Source organism: Vicugna pacos, chromosome 26, assembly GCF_048564905.1.
Source record: "Vicugna pacos chromosome 26, VicPac4, whole genome shotgun sequence".
NCBI lineage: Eukaryota > Metazoa > Chordata > Mammalia > Artiodactyla > Camelidae > Vicugna > Vicugna pacos.
In genome coordinates, this window is record NC_133012.1 from 386,022 (window position 1) to 397,109 (window position 11,088).

Sequence of the window (11,088 nt, forward strand, 5' to 3'; positions counted from 1 at the left end):
GGGAGTCGTTTAACTTATATGTACCAGTAATTGGCTTTTGGTCTGGCCTTATAGTCTTTACTCATGTGCAGCTTCGCCATAGAGGTCCTCTATGTACATTTACGGAATATTTTTCCTGTAGCTCCATAGTTGCTTTTGCATGCTCTCTCTTTTTCTCTACTTGGTCTTACAAATTCCAATGACTTCATACTTCCCAGATGTTTCTTCCTATCTCTTACCTCCCATTCTGTGATTTTTCTGTTCAGCTCCCCCACCCCCCTGCTGTAGTCTGGAAAGTGCTTCCAGAACCAGAACTAAGTCCATCACAGAGCTTACCTTCTCTGTTTCCCTTTTCTCAGGCATCACATTGCCCAGTGTCTGAAAATAGTTGTTTCATAGATTTTGTCAAGTTTTCACCTTGTTTACAACAGGAGACAGAAACTGGCACAAGTTTTTCTCTCATGACGAGTAGTGGTGATCATCTTACATTTCATACACCAAAAATTGAACTCCCAACCTTCCTGAGGCTCACTCTGTAGGCTTCTCTATCTCAGTCAATGGCTTCTCTGTCTTCTCTGTTGTTCAGACCAGAAGCTTTCATTCCTCCCTTTCTTTCACACTTCATATCCAAACCATCAGCAAATTCTGTTGGTGTTGTCCCTTTAAATTACATCTAGAATCTGACCACTTCTCACCATGTCTTTTGCTGCCTCACCAACCCTAGTCACCATCAGTTCCTGAAAGACTACAGGGGCCTCCTAAACACGGTCCCTTGCCCATGTGTGGTCTATTCTCAGCACAGAAGCCAGAGTAATTTTTTAAAAACACAAGTCAAATCATGTTTCTGCTTGGCTGAAAAGCTTGTGGTCATCCATTTCACGTAGAGACGAGCCCATACTGGGCCTGGCCCCCTGAGCATCTGTTCTCTCTCATGTCACCTTCCAGTGCCCTTTGCCAGGCTCCTTCTCTGACAACACCCATCACCTCTCTGCTGGTCTTTGAACACAGCAGGCTCACTCAAGCCTTAGAGCATTTGCTCTGGCTGATCTCTTTGCCTTCAGACCTTCTTCTAAGTTCTTTCTTCCTCAAGAAGAATCACCTTGCCATCTTATTTAAAATTGTGATCTCTCCTCTGACCTGCTCCCCCTGCTCCCCTTTGCTGTGCTCTTTTATTTTACTATAACATTTAATACTTTCTAATAAACTTAACAATCTAATTATTTATTGTGGTTTATTGTCTGTCTCCTTTTGCTAGAATGTATGATCTATAAAGACAGAAACTTCTATTTTTTATTTATTTGTTTATCCCAGTCACCTAAAATAGTGCCTAGAGCACAGCAAGTTCTTAATGAAAATATGTTGAGTGGATGGTTGAATGGGATAAATGAAATGGATAAATGAATAAATGAATGAGCATAGCCCCTTACTATTTTCAACATACATGTGTTGTGTAGGTTGATGAGAAGATTATTATTTTTCTCTGACTTTTATTGAGATATAATTGACATACAGCATTGTATAAGGTGTGCAATATAATGATTTAACTTACATGTATAATGAAATGATTACCATAATAAATTTAGTTAACATACATCATCTCATGTAGATACAAAAAAAAAAAGGAAATAAAGTGTGTTTTTTATTCCTGTGATGAGAACTCTTACAGGAGAGAAGATTATTGATTAAGAACTAGAAATCCTGGATTACTGGCTCTGCTCTGTGCCCCACTGTGTTACATTGGACAAGTCACTTAACTTCCTTTATCCTTGAAATGGACCACATAAACTTTGAAATGCTTTTTAAATATAAAATTCCATGCTAACTGTTTTTTTGGCTTTGGATTTATTAGGAAATTAGAGAAAAGCAACACTCCCCTTTTAGAGCCATAAGAGACATGGTAGAAAAAAGTGACTGTCTAATGACTGGTCCCCAGTACCCACATGTTGGGTGAACAAAAATAATATTTCTCAGAAAAATTTTGTATCTTCTATGTTCTCTGATAGGCAGAGTGGTCCACTTCTTACTAGCCCTCTGCTTTTCCTGTGGGCTTCTGCTGATTTCACCAGAACATAACTCTTCCTGACTGTTGACAGAGTGACCAGCTCCCTGGAGACCCTGCCCAGCCCCCAGACTCTGACCTTACTCTGGGCTCTTATGCCTAAGGACCTATGACCTTGTCATATCAGTGTGGTATTTAGGAGATAGGGTCCTGGAGCCAGTCTGTCTAGATTCAGATCATGTTTTATCACTTATTTTGTGATCTTGGGCAAATTACTTAACTTCTCTAGAACTCAATTTGCTCATCAGTAAATAGGGGATAATAGCATTATCTAAATCTTATGGTAGGCAAGGAAAATTAAATTCATTAATCTATGTAAGGTACACATAGTGACAATGGCTGGCACATAGTAAACCCTTGATAATAGGAGCTATTTTAAATTTCATTATTATGGGTAACTGATATGCTTATGGGACAATGTAAATTCCTACTTACATCTATTAAAGAACTTTTCAGAAAATCATTCCATGATAAGTAATTCTGAGAACTTACTTCTTTATTTTTCCACATTTTTTCACGTTCATTTTTTTTTACATTTTTTATTGATTCATAATCATTTTACAGTGTTGTGTCAAATTCCAGTGTTCAGCACAATTTTTCAGTCATTCATGGACATATACACACTCATTATCACATTTTTTTCTCTGTGATTTATCATAACATTTTGTGTATATTTCCCTGTGCTATACAGTGTAATCTTGTTTATCTATTCTACAATCTTGAAATCCCAGTCTATCCCTTCCCACCCTCTACCCCCCCCCCGGTAACCACAAGTCTGTATTCTCTGTCCATGAGTCTATTTCTGTCCTGTATTTATGCTTTGTTTTTGTTTGTTTTTGTTTTTTAGATTCCACATATGAGCGATCTCATATGGCATTTTCTTTCTCTTCCTGGCTTACTTCACTTAGAATGACATTCTCTAGGATCATCCATGTTGCTGCAAATGGCGTTATGTTGTCGGTTTTTATGGCTGAGTAGTATTCCATTGTATAAATATACCTCATCTTCTTTATCCAGTCACCTGTTGATGGACATTTATGTTCTTTCCATGTTTTGGCTACTGTAAACAGTGCTGCTATGAATATTGGGGTGCAGGTGTCATCCTGAAGTAGATTTCCTTCTGGGTACAAGCCCAGGAGTGGGATTCCTGGTCATATGGTAAGTCTAATCCTAGTCTTTTGAGGAATCTCCACACTGTTTTCCATAGTGGCTGCACCAAAATGCATCCCCACCAGCAGTGTAGGAGGGTTCCCCTTTCACGACAGCCTCTCCAGCATTTGTCATTTTTGGATTTTTGAATGACGGCCATTCTGACTGGTGTGAGGTGATACCTCATTGTAGTTTTGATTTGCATTTCTCTGATAATTAGTGATACTGAGCATTTTTTCATGTGGTTTTTGATCATTTGTATGTCTTCCTTGGAGAGTTGCTTGTTTAGGTCTTCTGCCGATTTTTGGATTGGGTTGTTTATTTTTTTCTTATTCAGTCGTATGAGCTGCTTATATATTTTGGAGATCAAGCCTTTGACGGTTTCACTTGCAAAAATTTTCTCCCATTCCGTAGGTTTTCTTCTTGTTTTATTTCTGGTTTCCTTTGCTCTGCAGAAGCTTGTAAGTTTCATTAGGTCCCATTTGTTTATTCTTGCTTTTATTTCTTCTAGGAGAAAATTTTTGAAATGTATGTCAGATAATGTTTTGCCTATGTTTTCCTCTAGGAGGTTTATTGTATCTTGTCTTATGTTTAAGTCTTTAATCCATTTTGAGTTGATTTTTGTATATGGTGTAAGGGTGTGTTCTAGCTTCATTGTTTTACATGCTGCTGTCCAGTTTTCCCAACACCATTTGCTGAAGAGACTGTCTTTATTCCATTGTATATTCTTGCCTCCTTTGTCGAAGATGAGTTGACCAAAAGTTTGTGGGTTCATTTCTGGGCTCTCTATTCAGTTCCATTGGTCTATATGTCTGTTTTGGTACCAATACCATGCTGTCTTGATGACTGTAGCTCTATAGTATTGTCTGAAGTCTGGGAGAGTTATTCCTCCAGCCTCTTTCTTTCTCTTCAGTAATGCTTTAGCAATTCTAGGTCTTTGATGGTTCCATATAAATTTTATTATGATTTGTTCTAGTTCTGTGAAATATGTCCTGGGTAATTGGATAGGGATTGCATTAAATCTGTAGATTGCCTTGGACAGTGTGACCATTTTGACAATATTGATTCTTCCAATCCAAGAGCATGGAATATCTTTGCATTTTTTAAAGTCTTCTTTAATTTCCTTCATCAATGGTTTATAGTTTTCTGTGTATAATTCTTTTGCCTCCTTGGTTAGATTTATTCCCAGATATTTTATTACTTTGGGTGCTATTTTAAAGGGGATTGTTTCTTTACTTTCTTTTTCTGTTGACTTATCGTTAGTGTAAAGAAATGCAACTGATTTTTGAACATTAATTTTGTAACCTGCTACCTTGCTGAATTCTTCAATCAGCTCTAGTAGCTTTTTTGTGGACCTTTTAGGGTTTTCTATATATAGTAACATCTCGTCAGCATATAATGACACTTTTACCTCTTCTTTTCCAATTTGGATCCCTTTTATTTCTTTCTCTTGCCTGATTGCTGTGGCTAGGACTTCCAGGACTATGATGAATAGGAGTGGTGATAGTGGGCATCCTTGTCTTGTCCCAGATTTTAGTGGGAAGCATTTCAGTTTTTCACTGTTGAGAACTATGCTGGCTGTAGGTTTGTCATATATAGCTTTTATTATGTTGAGATATGTTCCCTCTATACCCACTTTGGTGAGAGTTTTTATCATAAATGGGTGTTGAATTTTATCAAATGCTTTTTCTGCATCGATTGAGATGATCATGTGGTTTTTGTCCTTTCTCTTGTTGATGTGATGTATTACATTGATTGATTTGCATATGTTAAACAACCAGCCTTGTGTCCCTGGGATAAACCCCACTTGGTCATGATGTATAATCTTTTTTATGTGTTGTTGGATTCTATTTGCTAAAATTTTGGTGAGGATTTTGGCGTCTATGTTCATCAGTGATATTGGCCTATAATTCTCTTTTTTTTGTAGTGTCTTTGCCTGGTTTTGGTATCAGGGTGATGGTGGCTTCATAGAATGTGTTTGGGAGTATTCCCTCCTTTTCAATCATCTGGAAGAGTTTGAGAAGGACTGGTATGAGTTCTTCTTTGTATGTTTGGTAGAATTCCCCGGTGAAGCCGTCCGGTCCTGGACTTTTATTTGTAGGGATGTTTTTAATTGCTATTTCTATTTCCTTTCTAGTGATCGGATTGTTCAAGTGTTCAGTTTCTTCTTGATTCAGTTTTGGTAGACAGTATGTTTCCAGAAACTTGTCCATCTCCTCTAGGTTATCCAGTTTGTTTCCATATAGTTTTTCATAATATTCTCATATGATAGTCTGTATTTCTATTTTGTTTGTTGTAATTTCTCCATTTTTCTTTCTTATTTTGCTAATTTGTGCTCTCTCTTTTTTCTTCTTTGTGAGTTTGGCCAGAGGTTTGTCGATTTTATTTACTTTTTCAAAAAACCAGCTTTTGGTTTGGTTGATTTTTTCTATGGTCTTGTTAATCTCTATTGTCTTTAATTCCTCTCTGATCTTTATTATTTCCTTCCTTCTGCTGCTTTTTGGGGCTTTTTGTTCTTCTTTTTTTAATTGACTCAGGTGGTGGGTTAACTTGTTTATTTGAGATTGTTCTTTTCTGAGGAAGGCCTGTATCGCTATAAACTTCCCTCTTAGCACTGCCTTTGCTGTGTCCCATAGGTTTTGAGTGGTTGTGCTTTCATTATCATTTGTCTCAAGGTATTTTTTATTTTCAGCTTTGATTTCCTCATTGATCCATTGTTTTTTCAATAACATATTGTTTAATCTCCATGCTTTTCTTTTTTTCTCCTTTGTTTCTCTGTTGTTGATTTCCAGTTTCATGGCATTGTGGTCAGTAAAGATGCTTGAGATAATTTCTATCTTCTTAAATTTGTTGAGGTTTCTTTTGTGTCCAAGTACATGATCAATCCTGGAAAATGTTCCATGTGCACTTGAAAAGAATGTATATTCTATTTTTTGGGGGTGTAAAGCTCTGAAACTATCCACCAAATCTAGTTTTTCTATTGTAGTATTTAATTTCTCTGTTGCCTTGTTTATTTTCTGTCTGGAAGATCTGTCTAGTGATGTTAATGCAGTGTTAAAATCTCCAACTATGATTGTATTCCCATCAATATCGCCCTTTATCTCTGTTAGTAATTCTTGTATGTACTTAGGTGCTCCTATATTGGGTGCATATATATTAACGAGTGTAATGTCTTCATCTTGTATCACTCCTTTAATCATTATAAAATGTCCTTCTTTATCTTTCTTTATGGCCTTTGTTTTAAAGTCTATTTTGTCTGAAATCAGTACTGCAACACCTGCTTTTTTGGCTTTTCCATTTGCATGGAATATCCTTTTCCATCCTTTCACTCTCAATCTATGTGTCCTTCTCCCTAAAGTGGGTCTCTTGTATGCAGCCTATTGAAGTTTCTTGCTTTATTATCCACTCTGCCACTCTATGTCTTTTGACTGGAGCATTTAGTCCATTAACATTTACAGTAATTAATGATAGATGTGTGTTTATTGCCATTTTGAACTTATCTTTGCAGTTGAATTGGTATGTCCTCTTTGTTCCTTTCTTCTTCCTTTAGTGGTTTGGTAATTTTCCTTTGTATTGTCATGGATTCTATTTAGTTTTTGTGACTCCCTTGTAAATTTTTGACTTGTGGTTACCCTTTTTTGTAAATCTATTAACCTATACCCGTTTTTAATAAACTGATAATAACATGATCTCAAACCCATCCTACTGTTAAAAAAATTTTAAATAGAAAGAAAAAAATTCTATATTTCCCTGCCTCCTTCTCCCACTCTCAGTGATTTGTATGTCTTCTTTTATAATTTCGTGTTTTCTTTATTTGTAATTCATGAGTTATCACCTTTCCAGTTGTACGTTTCTCATTTCTGTAGCATCCTGCTGCTTTTCTATTTAGAATCGCCCTTTCAATATTTCTTTCAGCATGGGTTTAGTGTTGCCAAACTCCTGTAGCTTTTTTTTGTCTGTGAAACTCTTTATTTCTCCTTCTATCCTAAAGGATAGCCTTGCTGGATAAAGTATCCTAGGCTGCATCTTTTTTTCCTTCAGGGCTTTGAATATATCTTGCCACTCCCTTCTGGCCTGTAGTGTTTGTGTAGAAAAATCAGCTGAGAGCCTTATGGGGGTTCCCTTGTAGTTCACTCTTTGCTTTTCTCTTGCTGCCTTTAGAATCATTTCTTTATCCTTGACTCTGGCCATCTTGATTATGATATGTCTTGTTGTGGGTCTATTTGGGTTCTTCCTGTTTGGGACCCTCTGAGCTTCCTGTACTTGGATATCTGATTCCTTCTTTAAGTTTGGAAAGTTTTCAGTCATGATTTCTTCAAAAACCTTTTCAATTCCCTTTGAACCTTCTTCCCCTTCTGGGACCCCTATTATGTGAAGATTGGGACGCTTTATATTATCCCATAGGTCCCTTATGCTATTATCATTATTTTTTATTTGCTTATCTTGTAGTTCTTCCTAATGGGTGCTTTCTGTTGCCCTGTCTTCTAGATCACTAATTCGTTCCTCTGCATTAACTAGTCGGCTTTTCACAGCTGTTAGATCATTCCTCATCTCTGTCAATGTGTTTTCCCATTTTGCTTGGCTCTTCTTTATAGATTTAATTTCATTTTTGACATATTTTATTTCTCTAAGCATTATCTCTTTTAATTCCTTCAGCAATTTGATCACTCCTTTTTTGAAATCTTGATCTAGTAGGCTATCGATGTCTATTACATTGAGCTTTCTTTCAGGGGATTCCTCTTGTTCTTTTAATTGGGAAAGGTTTCTCTGCTTCTTCATCTTGCTCATACCTCTCTGGCACTGTGGTTTATGGAGTATCAGTTGTCTATTTTGGATCTTAAGGATTTTATCTTTCTAATGCCTATTTAGGAATATAACTTAGAAAAAAAAGAAAAAAGAAAAAAAGAAAAAAGAGAAAAGAATAAGAGAGAGAGAGAAAGATTTTTAAAAGAAGGGGAAAGAGGGTTTGAAAACAATGTATAATGAATAATAGAAGAGCGGGTTGAAGCAGAGTATTAATCGCGTGGAGACGTCCTTTTAAATCCTTTAAAAAAAAAAGGGGATGGGGAGATGAATATATGTGTTTGAAGCCTGTGTCTAAGCAATAACAGGACATCAAAACCCAAGAGAAATAGAAATGAATTAAGAAGTAAAAATTAAGAGAGTAATTGAAAATAGAACAGGTAAAAACAGATTAAAAAAAACAAAATAAAAAAGAAAAAAACAAAAAAACAAAACAAAACTAAACAAAAAAAAAAGGGGGGTTGTCGGTGTTCTCCTGGAGTGTGTGTGCTTTTAATGTGAAGTCCTTCTGTCTTCGTCCTGTTTTGGAAGCTCAGCTTGTTTTCATAGGCCCTCCGTTGGCGCCCTCTTCTGTGCTGCTCCCAGCACCTGTCGGCAAGCAGATCGCGCCTCCTCCTAACACGGGGTCAGATGCAGCTCTCCTCTGCTGCGGGCGGGCGGGTCACTGCCCCTCCGGATGCCGCAGTCAGATGTTGCAGACTGGCCAGGCAGGAGGGCGGGTCGTGCCCCCCCCAGCACCTCGGTCAGGGGTTGTGTTCCTGCCCGACAGGCGGGGGGCCGCTCTCCCCATGCCTGCGCCGCTGGTAGCTCCGCTGCTCTGTGCGGCTGCGCGCTTTGCGCTGGCGCTCCGCCCTGGTCGGCGCTCTGCCGTGGTCGGCGCTCCGCCCTCGGCTCTCCGCGGGTGGGCTCGGGGAAGACCGAGGGGCAGCCTCGTCCCTGCTCCGAGCTAAGACCCAGCTGCTTGTTTGTCTTTGTGGAGCAAGTTCTCTGGGGGACCAGAATGGAAGGATCCTATCTGCCCAGGGCTGTAGGCCCGTCTCAGTCTGGCCCTTGAGGCTGCTAAGCCCTTCGGTGCGGACGCAGGTTTCGCCTCTGCCCCCGCCTGGGTGCTCAGCGCCGGAGAATATGGCGGCTGTGCCTGGGCCCCGCCCCTCTTCCCCTGAAAAGTTTCCGCGGGTTTTCAGAGATGGGGGTATGCACCCTTCCCCCGAGAGCACATCAACATTGCTGTTTTATGGAGGGCCCAGGTTGTTCTGTCCTGTACAACCACAGCCCCGGCGCCCAGCCCCTTGCAGTCCCCTGGAGCTGCCTCCGTGCAGCCGCCCCCGTCCTCCGCCCGGCTTATGCAGCCTGGCCCTGCCTGCCGCTGCCGGCCCGCGTCTCAGGCTGGGTGTCGGGGGGACGCTCTGTGCCCGTTTAACTTAGTTCTGTCAGACAAGGGCTGCTCTGTACAGATCCGAGCCTTGGAGGCTCCCCCTCCTTCCCGCTGGCCTCTCAATTGGAGAGGGGAGACCCCGCGAGCAAGCGCCAGTCCTCCTTTGCCGCTCCCTCCCCGCGGGACCCGTCCCGCGCTGCTTTGCCTTTTGTTCTTTCTTTTTTCCTTGTCTCCTACCAGATTTTTGGCGTCTTTATCTTTTGAAGAGGGTGATGATCTGTTGGAGTTCCGCAGGTGCTCTGGTTGGCTGAGTGGGTCTGTAGATGTGGGTCTTGGTGTATTTGTGGGAGAGGGTGACTTACAAGCGTCCTTCTACTCCGCCATCTTGCCCGGAAGTCCTCACATTCATTTTTAATTTACTATTTTGTAGTGATCAATCTGAGAATTTGGAAGGCTTGAAATTTGCAAGATGGTGAAATGTCTGACACAGGCGATCTGGGGGAAGATATTGCCAATAACTAAACATGAATGAAGATAGTCATAAACTGAATACTGTGATAATACTCCGTGTTCTTTATGGAATATGTTGTCCTGCATTTTACTAGGCAAAATTGTGAGTGGGATTAACTAGGAAATATATCTGAGTCCAACTGCTGAGTATAAGTGGTATTCTAATAAAATTGTGTACTATCCTGTGTGCTTAATTTTAATATATACCAATGCATGTATATCCAACAATTGATATACTGCATGATTCACACTTTTATCATGGCTGGAATTTTGTGCCTAGCTATTAAAAAACACCTTCAGATTATTTGAAATACAAGATGTCTGCCTCTGTGACAGTCAGAAAATACACCTGGAATACAATGCAACCCATTGTTAACTCATTCATATAGTCTGTTTAGCTGATTTACATATTTAAACATGTCAAGAATGTTAGTCAAATTGTGATCTGCTTGTCTGATATTTATATCAGTCTACAGAGGGTCCCCAAATTTGAAAGCTCTTTTAATGTAATGAAAAAGAAATGTGAGTGTATTATTGATGACTTTTCATAAGATGGAGTTGACCTTAATCTACTAAGAAAGAATGTTAAGCAGTTTGTGTTAAATGTTGATGTTTACTTGTATTGACCAAAGTTTTGCAGCTGAGCTGTACTCTGTGCTCAGGACTAGAATGCTGTTAAATTGTTTTATTAGTGCTGTGCATACATTCTGTGATGGGAAACTTTTTCTTTTTTTCAATGTGGAGGTAGTAGGTTTATTTGGTTTTCCAGTGAAGATACTGGGGATTGAACCCAGGACATCGTGCATCCTAAGCATGTGCTCCACCACTTGAGCTATACCCTCCCCCTGTGATGGGAAAGTTTTTTGATGTCCTAACAGAAATATATTCTGATCTATTTTCTATGGAGTTGTTTCTATTATCACCTTTTAATTTCACTTATATTTAATAGTATTTCTTTCCCTTTTTATCTAATTTTTATATGCTGCTAAATATATTTTAATTATACTGTGTGTGCAAACCTTCGTAGCCATGATGAGAACTTTATCATCTGTAGTAGGAAAAGCTATGTAAATAGGTAGAATGTAAAGAGAGGAAATCATGCTGTAACTGTATGAATTTTTAAAAGCTGTAGATTGAATTTTGGAAAAGATTGTATAATTTAACTGCCTGCTCAGAATAATTAATTTGTAAATTCTGCAAGTTGAATTTTTAT

The 11,088-nt window shown here is 39.0% G+C and overlaps 1 pseudogene; it reads left to right on the forward strand.

The window, feature by feature from the left end:
• Nucleotides 1–9,887, forward strand: part of LOC116279509 (kinesin-like protein KIF21A) — a 32,902-nt pseudogene extending 23,015 nt beyond the window's left edge.
• Nucleotides 9,888–11,088: the final 1,201 nt, after the last annotated feature.